Here is a 15,346-nt window from a genome sequence, read left to right as displayed (position 1 = left end):
AAAAAAAAGACAGGTCTCACTCTGTTGCCCAGGCTGGAGTGTGGTGGCCTCATCTGGGCGCACTGCAACCTCAACCTCCTGGGCTCAAGCGATCCTCCCACTTAGCCCCCAAAATAGCTGGTACTACAAGTACAGGCCATCATGCCCGGCTAATTTTGTATTTTTTGTAGAGCTGATGTTTCGCCATGTTGCCCAGGCTGGTCTCAAATTCCTGGGCTCGGGCAGTCCTTTTGGCTCACCCTACCAGTGTTGGGATTACGGCATGAGTCACTGCACTCAGCCTGTTTTTTCTTTTTTCTTTTCCTGGTTTGTCTTGAGCAAGACATATACATTTTTGAATACAGACTTTGCATTTGATATTTCCCCCAAAATCTTCCCAAGGCTATCTTGTCATAATTCAACTCCTCGTTTAAGTGTTACTTCCTCAAAGAGGTCTTCTCTCAAACACTATTACGCTTCTTCCCCACTCCCAGTCACTTTCTGTCTCACTATCCTGAAGCACTTTTCACTATTTGAAACATTTGTGTTTAGTGGCTTTTTAACTGTCTCCCCTTCCCCATTCAAACATAAATTCTACCTGGGTTGATAACTTCTTAACTCCATGCTTAGAACAATGCTTTGCACGTAGTATGCCCTATGTTTTGTGAAAATATTTGCTGAATAATATAGTAATTAAAAAAAATCCCCAAGCAGTTTCATGTATCTCATTTGATCATTACAACTATTTGAATAAAATGAGGCCGGGCGCGGTGGCTCACGCCTGTAATCCCATCACTTTGGGAGGCCGAGGCGGGCAGATCACGAGGTCAAGAGATCGAGACGATCCTGGCCAACCATCCTGGCCCGTCTCAAATTATTTAAAAAAAAAAAAAGAAAGAATAAAATGAGATTGCTAGTCCCATTGTACAGAGACTCAGAAAAGCTTTTCACCCAAGGCAATAGGGCTAGGAAAATGGTAGTGTTATAATTGCTCTGCAGGTGGATTGCTTTGTCCATATATGGACTTCATTTCTAGGGCTAAGGATATTTTAAATTACTTTGCCGTTAAGGAAGCGATGACTCTGAAAGATAGTAGTAACCACCACTACAGGCACCTGTAAAGATCCTCTCCTTTTTCCCTTTTTTCCCCCGCTAGACTCTGCAGCCGAACACGTGTGACCTGTGTGTACAGCACTCGCTCAGTCTCCCTCCCTAGCCCTGCCCACAATAAGCCCGGCCCCTTCTTTTCCTAGAGCCCCGCCTCTCGGCCGCTTTCCAACTCAGCCCCCACGGATCTCGCCCTTCCCCCCGGCCGCACGCTTTCTCGCGAGAGTTGAGCGCGCCTGGCCGGACGGGAGGAAAGTATCCGCTCCGCCGAGGGGGGAAAGAAGGAGCTGGAGATAGATTGTAGGACAGAGTGCGGGCAGGCGGGAGGCAACGGAGCTACCAGCCGGTAAGTACTTTTAACATTAGCTAGTCCATGATCTGACGGGAGTCTCCCTTTCAACTCTGGCCAGTCCCAGCGTTCCGGGCTGGGGTCTCCCCTCCCAGTGTGTGTTGGACGGGGGCGCTGAGGCGGTGGCCGGGCCCTGTCTGAGGAAGAGGGTGGGGCATAGGCCAAAGCCGACCAATGGAGGAGAAGGAAGCCTCGATTGGCGGCGATGAGCGCTAATGGGAGATCGCTTTTTCCTTGCCGAGCGCCGCCCCTCTTCTCTGTCTACTCCCGCCTCCTTCCTTTGGGGGGGAAGGCGGGGCCAGAGACTTGAAGTGTGGGGAGAACTTGGGGTAAGTAGCCCCGGGGGGCACAGGGCGTGGCAAGGAGAGGGGAATTGAATCCTGAGGGAACGGTAGTCTAGTGGAGCCTAAAGGAATGATCATAGGATGGGGTGGAATGGGAGGAAGAGGAGGGATACTAAACTAGGTTAGGAACCCAGGGCTTCCCAAAGAGTGGGATTAGGAGCTTGGAATTGGAAAAGGGTAATAGGTAGGAGGTAGGAATGAGGAGATGAGAACAAAGATCTTGGTCTGGTGACACAACACCCGTTGGGTTTGACAGGAAAGATAGATAGGGGTAGATTATTGGAAATGAGGGTCATGGCATTTTCGACTGAATTAATAAAAAGAACATCAGGGACAGGATATCAGAGAGAAAGTATGGATTTGGAGAAAATTAAGTGAATGAGTTTAAGAGGACAGTATGGGTGAGCTGAGTCTCCATAAGGCATGGCTTCTGGAAGGATATGAGCCTTGAGAGCGATGAGAGAGGTGTTTGGGAAGGAGATGACTGGTATACATATGTCTTTAGCCTAGGTATCAGGTGGTTGCGATATTGATTTAGGGCTTCTGGTGGATATGGCACCCAGACTGGTGACCAGCCTCCAAGATGCTGGCATGGGGGTTGAGAAGGAGAAAAATAGCACTTTCATCACTTCTCTGATTTTCTTTCTCCCTCTCTTCCATTTCCCAAACTCTTGAAACACTGGGATGTGGGCTTGGAACTTAAGCAGTCCAAGTTGGAGCCCCATAGGGACTTATATGTTGCTCTGAATTGCTTGTTATGTTCTCTGACTGGGTGTTTACAACCCAGGGCACCTCCTACCCAGATACCCGCATTGCTACTTTCCTAACTTTAAAAGTTTGTTTTTTACTTAAAAGAGGGTGTTTTAGTATTTCTGAGGGTCATGTCATATTAAGTACAGGTGTGTAGGGGGTGTGCAGAGTTTTCTTAGGAAGCTCACACGAGTCCTGTGTTTAAAAATTTTACAGTAATTTAATTATTGTAGAGTATCAGTGTTTATGGGCATTCTAAGCAGAAATGCACCAAAATGAAAGTTCATTTTGTTAATTGTGCCTTCCCCGGTCATTCTCGAAGAGTTGTCGAATGGGTGGTTGCAGTTTGTTTTAGTTAGCTTATATAATATGTTTTTAAATGGTGTAAATAAAATAGACATGTTATTTCAGGAAAGTGAAAAACGTTCAGTTTTTTTGCTTTGTGTCCACACTCAGAAGCTAAAGATATGCCATAATATCTTAGGCCGAGGGCTGGGGAAATCAAACACAATTTGTACTTAAACATGGAAGATGTAAGGTAAGTGGAGGCTATTGCGAAATGTTAACATGTCTGTAAGAAAAGAAGCTAAAGAAAAGTTTGGCAGCTCTACTCAGTAGTCTTACCAGTTCTTCATTCTGTACGGAAAAGGCACAGGGCTTTGCCTTTGTTTTATAGTTGTGTATCATTTAATAACAAATTGGACTAATATAGCCAATTAATAACCTCTTTAGTATTGCATAGATTTTGCTTTTACGTTCCTTCTCTTCTCCTTTTACTTTTGAGAAGTGAAATAATGTCTGAAATACCAGTAAAGCTATTCTATGAAGAGAAACCACAGTATGTATTTGTATTAACCTTTGGTTTTCTGCAACCATTTGAAGCTTTTCTCCCTGACCAAGAAGTTGCCCCTGTAGCACATTGAGACCAATTCATTGCTGACCCTGTAGCATTAACTACCGAGCTGGGTTCTAATATTTCACGGTAAGAGCATTGCGATTGGACATTCACAACATTTTTCAGTTTGGCTGGCAGCAGCACAAAAAAATACCCAGTGAGAGAGCAGAGTCCCTTGTTTTGGTCTTCCATCCTAGAATTTGCGATGGCTTTGACTAGGGCACTATTAAACCCAAGATGATTTTTTCTCACTAGTGTTACCATTTAGGAGAAAGCTAGAGTGATAACACTGCTCATCTTTCAACTTGTGGATCGAAGTTTAGTTTCAGTGTTGTAATTTTTAAACACCTTTGTTTACCACGGTTTAAAAATGTTAATAGCTCCACTTACTGTATCTTGTTCTGTTTCCTCTCCTCATTTCCAACCCAAAATGAAAGTTGTTTTTTCAACCACTCTTAAGCTCCTTCTTTGCCTGGAGTAAAGTCGCTGGCTCTGGCTGAACACAGCTGCTCTGAAGTTCTCAGAAGTTATTGTTTTGTGCATGTCAAGACTGAGTTTTTCCTAGGCCACAGGGAGAGGGAGTTAGTGTTACAGCAGCCTCCCATCCACGTCTGATAAGGAGGAGCCTTCTCCCTGCAAGGAAGTTTTAGGTGGGGTAAATAGAACTCCATGTAAATGTCTAATAAAACCAGCTCTCTTCTTGAGACTAGTTGGCATACTGGCCTATAATTGTCCCCTATCCCTTGGTAAAAGTACTAAAATTAAGGTACAGATGTTTCTTTGAGAAAAACAAATGCAGCATTCATTTAAAAGGAAAAAGCATTCTTTTCTTTTGTTGGTTTCTCAGAAAATGGTCCTATAGTTTTGGAGTTCATGAAAAAGTCTTCTGTCTCTTTAAAACCGTGTCAAAGAAAATAATTTTTAAGCTTCTCTGACATTTACCCATTTTGACATGTTGCCTTCCCCTAAGAGGCTTTTTTTTTTTTTTTCTTTTAGGAAGGATCAAATAAATCCATGATAGGTGAAAACACATCATATTTGGTATCCCTGATGGTTGGTCTTTTAACTTCTGAACACTCTAAGGAGAAAGTCTCCGCTTCATAGATACCCTGTTCCATTATTGAAGCTTTACTCCAATAAAGTAAAGCTCCATTATTGAAGCTTTACTTTTAGAACCTTTTTTACATTGTGCTGAAGCTCTTTAGTTCTGTTATCTGAAGCCACAATAAATAAATTTAATTCCTTGTTAACATGGTAGTCTTCAAGTATTTCATAACACTTATCTCATTCTTTTAGAGACAGGGTCTCGCTATGTTGCCCAGGCTGGAGTGCAAGTGATATGATCATAGATCATAGATCATTGTAACCTCAAACTCCTGGGCTAAAGTGATACTCTAGTTCTAGCCTCCTGAGTAACTAGGACTCTTGGTCTCAAGCAATCCTCCCAGCCTCCAAGTAGCTGGCACCACAGGCACATGCCACCACATCTGGCTAATTTTTAAGTTTTTTGTAGAGATGGGGTCTCCCTACATTGCCTAGGCTCTTCTCAAACTCCTGGGCTCAAGCCATCTCCTCACCTTGGCCTTTCAAAGTGCTGGTATTACAGGAGGCATCTCTTCCTGGGTAAATACCCCAAGTACTTTGAGCTCTTTCTTTCTTTTCTTTCTTTTTCTTTCCTTTTTTTTTTCCTCGGAGTCTTGAAGTGTCATCTAGGCTGGAATACAGTGGTGCGATCTCCGCTCACTGTATTCTCTGCCTCCCGGGTTCAAGCGATTCTCCTGCCTCAGCTCCTGAGTATCTGGGATTACAGGCACACACCACCACAGCTAATTTTTGTATTTTTAGTAGAGACTGGGTTTTACCATGTTGGCCAGGATGGTCTTGAACTCCTGACCTTGTGATCCACCTGCCTCAGCCTCCCAAAGTGTTGGGATTACAGGCGTGAGCCACCTAGCCTGCCTTCTTTCTTTCTTTCTTTTTTTTTTTTNTTTTTTGAGACGGAGTCTTGCTGTGTTGTCCAGGCTGGAGTGCAGTGGCACGATCTCAGCTCACAGCAACCTCCGCCTTCCACGTTCAAGCAATTCTTGTCCCTCAGCCTCCTGAGTAGCTGGGAGTACAGGCACCCGCCATCCACACCCAGCTAATTTTTATATTTTTTGTAGAGATGAGGTTTCACCATGTTGGCCAGGCTGGTCTTGAACTCTCGACCTCAAGTGATCCGCCTACCTCGGCCTCCCAAAGTTCTGGGATTATAGGCATGAGCCACCGAGCCCAGCCTGAGCTATTTCTTAAGTGACATTTTTAATAAAAGTTCAGGCTCTTCATCAAGTTAGTTACCTGAGTTTATGTTTCCTTATCTAGGTCTGAATTTATTAGATTACATCAGATATAATCTAATAAATACAAACTACAGCAGGAAGCACAGCTTCTATTTTACTGTACTCTGTGCCTCTGTTTCTTAAAGCCTAAGATCACATTAGTTTGTGTAGTTGATTTTTTTTTTCCCTTGAGGCAAAATCTTGCTCTGTCATCTTGGCTCACTGCAACCTCCACCTCCCAGGTTCAAGCGGTTCTCCTGCCTGAGTCTCCCGAGTAGCTGGGATTGCTGGCCTGTGCTACCACGCCCAGCTAATTTTTTTGGTTTTTAGTAGAGACAGGGTTTCACCATGTTGGCCAGGCTGGTCTTGACCTCCTGACCCCAAGTGATCCACCCACCTCCGCCTCCTAAAGTGCTAGGATTACAGGCATGAGCCACCATGCCAGGCTGTGTAGTTGATTTTTTAATGTAATTGACAACTTTATGTTTATCCCTGTAATTATCATCTTGTTAATTTGGTTTATTATTTTAGCTTGATAATGTCAGTTTACCTCTTGACTATTTCTCAAATGTTTGTATTATTGATAAATTTGATAAACATGATGCCTATGTTTTTGTTTTAGGTCACTAGTAAACATGTATAAGGGTAGAACAATGCTATACAACATGAGTAGACTATCATTATGTTAACATTAATCTGTTAATTAACCTTTTGGGTAAAATTCAGTTGTGAAGCTCACCTGCTGTTTTATATCATCTAATCTTTATTTTCTATAAAATAACAAGAGGTATCCTCTTGAAATCCAAATACAGTATTCTGCCTCTGACATCTCTGAAATCCTAGGTTAGTGACCCTGTCAAAAAAGAAAATGAAGTGGCTGGGCGCTGTGACTCAACGCCTGTAATCCCAACACCTTGGGAAGCCGAGGTGGGCAGATTACTTGAGATCAGGAGTTCGAGACCAGCCCGACCAACATGGAGAAACCTCATCTCTACTAAAAATAGAAAATTAGCCAGGCTTGATGGTGCATGCCTGTAATCCCAGATACTCAGGAGGCTGAGGCAGGAGAATTGCTTGAACCCAGGAGGCAGAGGTTGCAATGAGCCAAGATCGCACCATTGCACTCCAGCCTGGGCAACAAGAGTGAAACTCTGTCTCAAAAGAAAAAAAGAAAAAAAAGTTTGAAGTTATATATCAGTTGCTGTTTGGATATCTTATGCTACTGTTTATAGATTACTGCATACCTTGTCAGTGGTTCATAAGTGATCTCTTCAATAATTCATTTAGAATCTTTCTGGGAAATAATATTTCACCAGTGTATTGTTTCTGTACTTGACCTCCCTTGCCCTACATTTATAAAAAATTATAATTTTCTCATTTCCAAGACTTCTAGTCCTGTTTTTTTTTTTTTAATTTTCAAATAATTATAGAACAATTAACCGTATTTCTTTGTAGTTCCAGGGATTTTTTTGTTGTTATTTTGTTATTGTCTGCCTTTTGGTTGTGGTTTTTTCTTTTCTTTTCTTTTTCTGAGATAGAGTCTCACTCTGTTGCCCAGGCTGGAGTGTAATGGCACGCACACTGCAACCTCTGTCCTCCAGGTTTAAGCAATTCTCTGGCCTTAGCCTCCCAAGTAGCTGGGATTACAGGCATATGCCGCCACACTTGGCTAATTTTTGTATTTTTTTTAATAGAGGTGGGGTTTCACCACGTTGACCTTAAGTGACCCACCCAGCTCGGCCTCCCAAAGTGCTGGGATTACGGGCGTGAGCCACTGTGCACAGCCATGGTTGGTTTTTTTTGAGACAGGGTCTTCTTCTGTTGCCCAGACTGGAGCACAGTGGCACAATCATGGCTCATACTGCAGCCTCAATCTCCCAGGCTCAATCCTCCTACCTCAGCCTCCTGAGTAGCTGTGACTAGAGGCTCATGCCACCATGTCCGGCTAATTTTGTTTATTTTTTGTAGAGGTCATCATGTTTCCCAGGGTGGTCTCGAACGCCTAGGCTCAAGCAATTCTCAGCACTCCCAAAGTGCTGAGGTTACAAGCGTGAGCTACTGTGCCTGGCCAGATTTTTTGACATTAGATGAAATTCTGTTTCAGAAACTTTCTTTTTTTTGAGACAGGGTCTCCCTCTGTCTCCCAGGCTGGAGTGCAGTGGCACCATCTTGGTTCACTGCAATCTTGGCCTGGGCTCAAGAGATTCTCCTGCCTCAGCCTCCTAAGTAGCTAGAACTACAGGTGCACACTACTGTGCCTGTTTAATTTTTGTATTTTTTGTAGAGACAGGTTTCTCACGTTGCCTAGGCTGGTCTTGAACTCAGCTCAGGTGATCTGTCTGCTTTGGCCTCCCGGAGTGCTGGAATTACAGGCGTGAGGCACCGTGCCCAGCTTGTTTTGGAAATTTTATTTTTTATTTTTTGAGATGGAGTCTTGCTCTGTCTCCCAGGCTGCAGTGCAGTGGCACAATCTCAGCTCTCTGCATCTTCTGCCTCCCAGGTTCAAACAGTTCTCTGCCTCAGCCTCTCGAGTAGCTGGGACCACAGGCATATGCCACCATGTCCAGCTAATTTTTGTATTTTTAGTAGAGATGCGGTTTCACCATGTTACAGGGTGGTCTCGAACTCCTGGCCTCAAGTGATGCGCCCTCCTTGGCCTCCTGAAGTGTTAGGATGACAGGCATGAGCTATTGCACATGTCCTGGAAACTCTTAGGAGGAAACTTTATTCCCTGGACATTTTAACTTAGAAATGAAAAAGTTAAACTGCTCTCCAAAGAAAAATTGTATTGTAGCTTTCCCATAATATTGACATCTCCAATTTAGATGTAACTTTTCATTTTCTTTTTTTTTTTTTTTCCTTTTGGAGACAAAATCTTGCTGTGTCACCCCGGCTGGAATGCAGTGGTGCAATCTCGGCTCACTGCAACCTCCACCTCCCAGGATCAAGCAATTCTTATGCCTCAGCCTCCTGAGTAGCTGGGACTACAGGCTCCCACCACCACTCCCAGATAACTTTTTGTGTTTTAGTAGAGGTGGGGTTTCACCATGTTGCCCAGGGTGGTCTTAAACTCCTGAGCTCATGCAACTCAGGCAATCCACCTGCCTCGGCCTTCCAAAGTGCTGGGATTACAGGTGAGAATCTGTAATCTGCATCTGGCCCTTTTCATTTTCTGTTTGGAATATAACCCTATACGAACTGTAAACACACACACACACACACACACACACACACACAATTGTCATTTGTAATTGTAGTTTATTGGCAAGGATGGTCTAAGCTTGCCAGTCTATGTGCTGTAGGTGAAGGGTGCTACAAATGAGATAGAACTTCAGAAGGCATCTCTAGGGACTAAAGACTTTACATTGGCAGCCAATAACTTTCCTGCTTGTTAATTTTAGACCTGACAGTTGAATTTATGTTTGAGCAATTTTAGCTGATAAATGCATTTTTAAAGTACCTTCCTCTTTTGGCATTTTAGTTTTTACTTTCATTTTTAAAAAGTTGCAAATTGTAAATGAATGTGCACGTTAAATTAGCATGCTACTAGTTAGGGAAACAATGCATTTTCTTTTGATACCTTCTCATCTATCTGATAGTATTAGTTATGATTTCTCCTGGAAAGCAGAAGGATGGACCTGATGACCCCTCAAGGTCCTTTTCAGGCCAGACATTCATAAACAGAAATTAAGATCAAGGAACTTACTCTTGAAGAATCAGGAAGAAAAATAGACTGTAAAGAAAATAAAATTGAAATGTTTCTATTAACCCAGTGGGAATGGATAAACACAAGTAAGGAACATAAATGACCAGAAATAATAACTCCTTTGAGCTAAAAACAAAACAAAAATCAACAACAACAAATATTTTGCATTGGGGTCATTTTATATCTTAAAAATATTTTATCATGACATTTTTCTCTTCGACATTTCCCTGGTGGACACTTTGTGTTGCAAGAATGTTGGGTTTTGTTCCTGTTAAATCATAGTATTTTGTTTCCTTCCTTTCTCCTTTGTCCTTTTGTTTAAAAACTTTTTTTTTTTTTTTGGTCTTCTGTATAATGTACTGACTGCCTGTATACAATGAAGTAAAATTCAATTCAATTTTGAAAGTATTTGCTGTATCACTTCCTTGGAAATGAAGGATGAGTGTTACAATTCAGGAAAGGTTGTATGAAAAGATAAACTTGTATAAAAAGATAAGCTTTTAAAACTTTGCAGGCAAACATTTAAGGCTCCCAACCAAAGCAAAGGTAAGTTAGTATAGTAATCTCTCTCTCTTTTTTTTTTTTTTAAATTTAAAAAAATGGTTTTTTTGAGACATGGTCTTGCTCTGTCATCCAGGCTGGAGTGCAGTGGCACAATCTTGGCTCACTGCACCCTCTGCCTCCTGATTACAAGCAATTCTGCCTCAGCCTCCCAAGTAGCTGGGATTACAGGTGCCTGCCACCATGCCCGGCTAATTTTTGTGTTTTTAGTAGAGATGGGGTTTCAACTATGTTGGCCAGGCTGATCTCGAACTCCTGACCTGAAATGATCCACCCACCTTGACCTCTCAAATTGCTGGGATAACAGGTGTGAGCCACTGCGCCTGGCCTAGTATAGTAGGACATAAGAATATGTAAGCGTTGGCCAGACACAGTAGCTCACACCTATTGCCCTAGCACTTTGGGAGGCTTGGGCCCAGGAGTTAGAGACCAGCCTGGGCAATGAAACCCTGTCTCCACGAAAAATACAAAAATTGGCCGACTGTGGTAACACACATCTGTAGCCCCAGCTACTTGGGAGGCTGAAGTGGAGGATTGCTTCAGCCCAGGAAGCAGAGGTTGCAGCAAGCCGAGATGGCACCACTGGACCCCACGCTGGGCAACAAAGTGATACCCTGTCTCAAAGAAGGAAATAACACGTAAATTTGCAGCAAAAGTCATTGCAGACTCTTGATTTCAGGTTGTTAGCTTAGCTTTTTCTCACTCTGTTGCCCAGGCTTGGAGTACAGTAGCACAATCTTAGCTCACTATAATCTCCACCTCCCAGTTTCAAGCGATTCTCCTGCCTCAGCCTCATGAATAGCTGAGATTACAGGCACAGGCCACCACTCCTAATTTTTTTGTATTTTAGTAGAGATGGAGTTTTGCTGTGTTGCCCAGGCTGGTCTTGAACTCCTGAGCTCAGGCAGTCCGCCCAGCCTAGCCTCCCAAAGTGGTGGGATTACAGGTGTGAGCCACCGTGCCTGGCCATGCTTTTTATCATCTTTTGGCAATTTTAATCCTTGATGTTCCCATACATTTGAAACCACAATGTGCATAAAGTTTCTTTTTTTTTTTTTTTTTTGGTTCAATACTGCATATCTTCTTAATAAATATCATGAAAGTCTATTTATGAAAGTGTAGGTTGGGTGAGGTGGCCTGCACATGTAATCCCAACACTTTGGGAAGCTGAGATGGGCAGATTGCTTGGAGCTCGAGACCAGCCTGAGCAACACAGTGAGACCCCGTCTCTACAAAAAAATTAAAAATTTGCTGGGCTTGGTGGTGCATGCCTGTAGTCCCAGCTACTTGGGAGCCCAAGGTGGGAGGATTGCTTGAGCCTGGGAGGTAGAGGTTTCAGTGAGCTGAGATCTCACCATTGCACTCTAGCCTGGGTGGCAGAGTGAGATCCTGGCTCAGAAAAACCCAAAACCAAACTAATGGGAGCCAGGATTTAGCTTAGAAAGTCATTTCATAAGTTTGTGGCATGGACATCAGTAGTAAGGTGTTTTGCTACAGCCCCACCTTCTCACAAAATGCAACTTGCTTCCTTTGAGTGGAATTGCTTACTGTTTTCTCCTGATTTGGTAGATTGCTTCCTTTTGCTGTAGTAGACGGGGCCCAGCCAGCAATATTTTCTTTAACTTATTTTTTAAAGTTTTGGTCAAGCAGTAGTTTGCATACGTGTTTGGGGCTGGTGAGAGTTAATCGGTGAGCATTGGAATACCCCCAAATAGATCACTGTTGCAAATATGTGGACAGACTTAGGAAATACATGTTTTTTTTGTTTGTTTTTTGTTTTGTTTTGTTTTTTTGAGACAGGGTCCCATTCTGTCACCCAGGCCGGAGTGTAATGGCGCGATCTCAGCTCACTGCAACCTCCAACTCCTGGGTTTAAGCAATTCTCTTGCCTCAGCCTCCTAAGTAACTGGGATCACAGGTGACCACCAGAACACTTGGCTAATTTTTTTGTATTTTTTTTAGTAGAGATGGGGTTTCTCCATGTTGACTAGGCTGGTCTCGAACTCCTAACCTCAAGTGATCTGCCCATCTCGGCCTCTGAAAGTGCTGGGATTGCAGATGTGAGCCACCACACCCGGCTGGAAATAAATGTTTTTTTCCTGAAAACTTCTAAGAGTGTCTCAGTGATTGTCATTGTGGGATAGTGCAGCTATTTCCTACTCAGAACCAATCTTATACTTTAATATTAAAGTCTGTCAGGATTTTTGTTTGCAGCCTATTTAAGATTTTTATTTGGTCCTTTAAATTAGAAGATAATTTTAAACGATCAGTGTTTTGGGGTTGATAACTTTTGGCTTATTGTTTTGAGGATCATACTTTATCTGAAAATGAGCAGAAAAAAAAACAAAAATTTTTTGTTTGTTTTTTGTTCAGCATCCTGTTGGTTTCCAGAGGTTTTTCAACTTCTAAAATGCACATGGAGGCCAAACATAAATAAATACAATGTTCTCTAGTTATTTGTAACTTTGCTTCCTGCTGTCAATTTAGCAAGTTGTTCCTTTTTTTTTTTTTTTTTTTTTTTTTTTTTTTTTTTTTCTGGGGAATAGCTCAAAATAGTCCTTGAATCCTCTGAAAGCCTAGAGAGCCTTAAAAAAAACTTCAAGTAGTTGCCTGTGTAAAGCTGCTTCCAGATAGGTTCTAAGCTTTGGCGGTGTGTTGCCTAACTTGTGATTCAGCCTAATTCTCACCCTCATCTGTTTTCAGTCATTTGCTGCAGAACTATTTGGTCCTGTTTCTGCATGTCTGAGCTTGAAATCCAGAAATTAATTTCAGCCTTCTGTTTGATCAATCTAGGGCCCTCTACTGTTTATGTATTTCTTAAAGCAGTGGATCTCAAACTTTGTGATCTCAGAACTCACCCGATAATAATTATTGAGGGCCAGGCACAGTGGTTCACAACTGTAATCCCAGCACTTTGGGGGGCTTAGGTGGGGGTGGGAGGATTGCTTGAGTCCAGGAGTCTGAGACTAGCCCAGGTAATGTAGTGAGACTGTGTCTGTACAAAAATTTTAAAAATTAGCCGGGCTTGTTGGTGCACTCCTGTAGTCCCAGCTGCTCAGGAGGCGTAGGTAGGAGGATCACCTGAGCCAGGGAGGCAGCGGTGAGCTGAGATTGTGCGCTGCACTCCAGCCTGGGCAACAGTGAGACCCTGTCTCAAAAAAAAAAATGTATTGAGGACTCCAAAGAGCATTTGTTTATCTGGGTTATATCTGTTGATATTTAGCATATTAACAATTAAGAGATAAATTTTAAAAATATTTATTTATTTTAAAATAAGAACAAATCTATATCATGTTAACATAAATAAATATATCTACAGTTTTAAAAAGAATTTGGGGAAAGAACGTCAAATCTCTTTAATGTCTGGCTAAACAGAAAACAGCTGGATTCTCATATCTGCTTCTGCATTCAATCTGTTAAGATATGTCATTTTGGTTTAAGTATATGAAGAAAATGATGTAATGGGAAAAGAAAAGATTATTTTCGGGTAATTGTATATAGTCTTCTTTGGTACTACACCAAAATCTGAAAAGGGATAGTTTCATAAAGGTTGGCTGTGGTATAGAATTTGAAACCACATCTGTGAACTTTTTCGTACTATTACATTAAAATACATTGGCTCAGGACAAACAGCCACTATGCCCTGCTAATTTTTGTAGATTTAGTAGAGACAGGGTTTCACAATTATGGCCCAGATGGTCCTGAACTCCTGGCTGCAGGTGATCTGACACCTCAGCTTCCCAAAGTGCTGAGATTACAGGCATGAATAATCTCATGCCTGTACCCGACCAGCCACTGTGCCCAGCCTAGCTAGCTCTTTAAATAGATCTTTTACTTACGAATGATTTTAACCTTCATGAATCCCCTGAAAGATCTGTAGGGATCCCCGGAGCCTACTTTGAGAACTATTGTCTTATAGTGCCAACCTTGAAAAATGCAGCTATCAGGCACAGTGGCTCATGCCTGTAATCCCAGCACTTTGAGAGACTGAGGTGAGTGGATCACAAGGTCAGGAGATCGAGACCAACCTGGCCAACATATTGAAACTCCATCTCTACCAAAAATACAAAAATTAGCCAGGTGTGGTGGCGCGCGCCTGTAGTCCCAGCTACTCAGGAAGCTGAGACAGGAGGATCACTTGAACCCAAGAGGTGGAGGTTGCAATGAGCTGAGATCACGCCACTGCACTCCAGCCTGGCAAGCAGAGTGACACTCTGTCTTAAAAAAGAAAAGAAAAGAAAAATCCAGCTGTCGGGCACGGTGGCTCACACCTGTAATTCCAGCACTTGGGAGGCTGAGGACGGAGGATTGCTTGAGGTCAGGAGTTCGAGACCAGCCTGGCCTCAAGGTGAAACCCCGTCTCTACTAAAAATACAAAAATTAGCTGGGTGTAGTGGTGCATGCCTGTAGCCCCAGCTGGTCGGGAGGCTAAGGAGGGAGAATTGCTGGAACGTGGGAGGCAGAGGTTGCAGTGAACCAAGATGGTGCCACTGTACTCCAGCCTGGATGACAGAGCAAGACTCCTTCTCAAAAAAACAAAGAAAAAAAATGTAGCTGTTTTCCTATAATTTTCACATGTCACAATATATTCTTTCTGATTTTTTCCAACCATGAAAAATGTAAAAACTGGCTGGACGCAGTGGCTCATACCTGTAATCCCAGCACTTTGGGAAGCTGAGGTGAGCAGATCACTTGAGACCAGTGTTTGAAACCAACCTGGCCAACACAGTGAAAACTCATCTCTACTAAAAATCAAAAACATTACCTGGATGTGGTGGCACACACCTGTAGTCCCAGTTACTTGGGAGGCTAAGGAGTAATAATCGCTTGAACCCAGGAGGCAGAGGGTTGCAGTGAGCCAAGATCACGCTACTGCACTCCAGTCTGGGCAACAGAGTGAGACTCTGTCCCCCCAAAAAAAAGAAAAGAAAAGAAAAGAAAAAGAAAAATGTAAAACCTCTTCTTAGCTTGTGGCCCATCAGTTGAAGCTTGCTAACTCTTGGTATATGCTATAAATGGATTATGAATTTTAAAATAATTATACTAAAATATGCTTAATGTTAAAAATATGAGTATTAGGTGGGCATGATGGCTCACCCCTGCAATCCCAGCACTTTGGGAGGCCAAGGCAAGAGGATTGCCTGAGCTCAGGAGTTGTGATACTAGCCTGGACTATGTGGTAAGACCCTCTGTCTCTACAAAAAAGAAATGAGCTGGGCATGGTGGGGAACACTTGTAGTCCCAGCTACTCAAGAAGCTGAGGCAGGAGGATCACTTGAGCCCAGGAAGTTTTTTTTGTTGTTGTTGCTGTGTTTTTTTTTTTTTTTTTTTTTTTTT

The 15,346-nt window shown here is 42.7% G+C and overlaps 1 protein-coding gene across 5 annotated transcripts in view; it reads left to right on the top strand.

Annotated features, from left to right (window-relative positions):
• The first annotated feature begins 1,290 nt into the window (after positions 1 to 1,290).
• Positions 1,291 to 15,346, top strand: part of ATF7 (activating transcription factor 7) — a 102,698-nt gene continuing 88,642 nt past the window's right edge. Inside the window, exon 1 of one of the 5 annotated variants that reach the window (XM_037728987.1) lies at positions 1,291 to 1,432. The gene's annotated coding sequence lies outside the window, so the exon portion shown is untranslated. Of the gene's footprint in view, positions 1,433 to 1,677; positions 3,068 to 15,346 lie in introns of those variants that run through there. The other 4 variants (XM_017501850.2, XM_037728988.1, XM_017501851.2 and 1 more) reach the window with 4 other exon arrangements.

This window comes from Cebus imitator, unplaced genomic scaffold (genome assembly GCF_001604975.1).
Source record: "Cebus imitator isolate Cc_AM_T3 unplaced genomic scaffold, Cebus_imitator-1.0 Scaffold285, whole genome shotgun sequence".
Lineage (NCBI taxonomy): Eukaryota > Metazoa > Chordata > Mammalia > Primates > Cebidae > Cebus > Cebus imitator.
The sequence above is the reverse complement of the archived record's forward strand: the minus strand, read 5'-3'. Positions and strand labels throughout refer to the sequence as shown.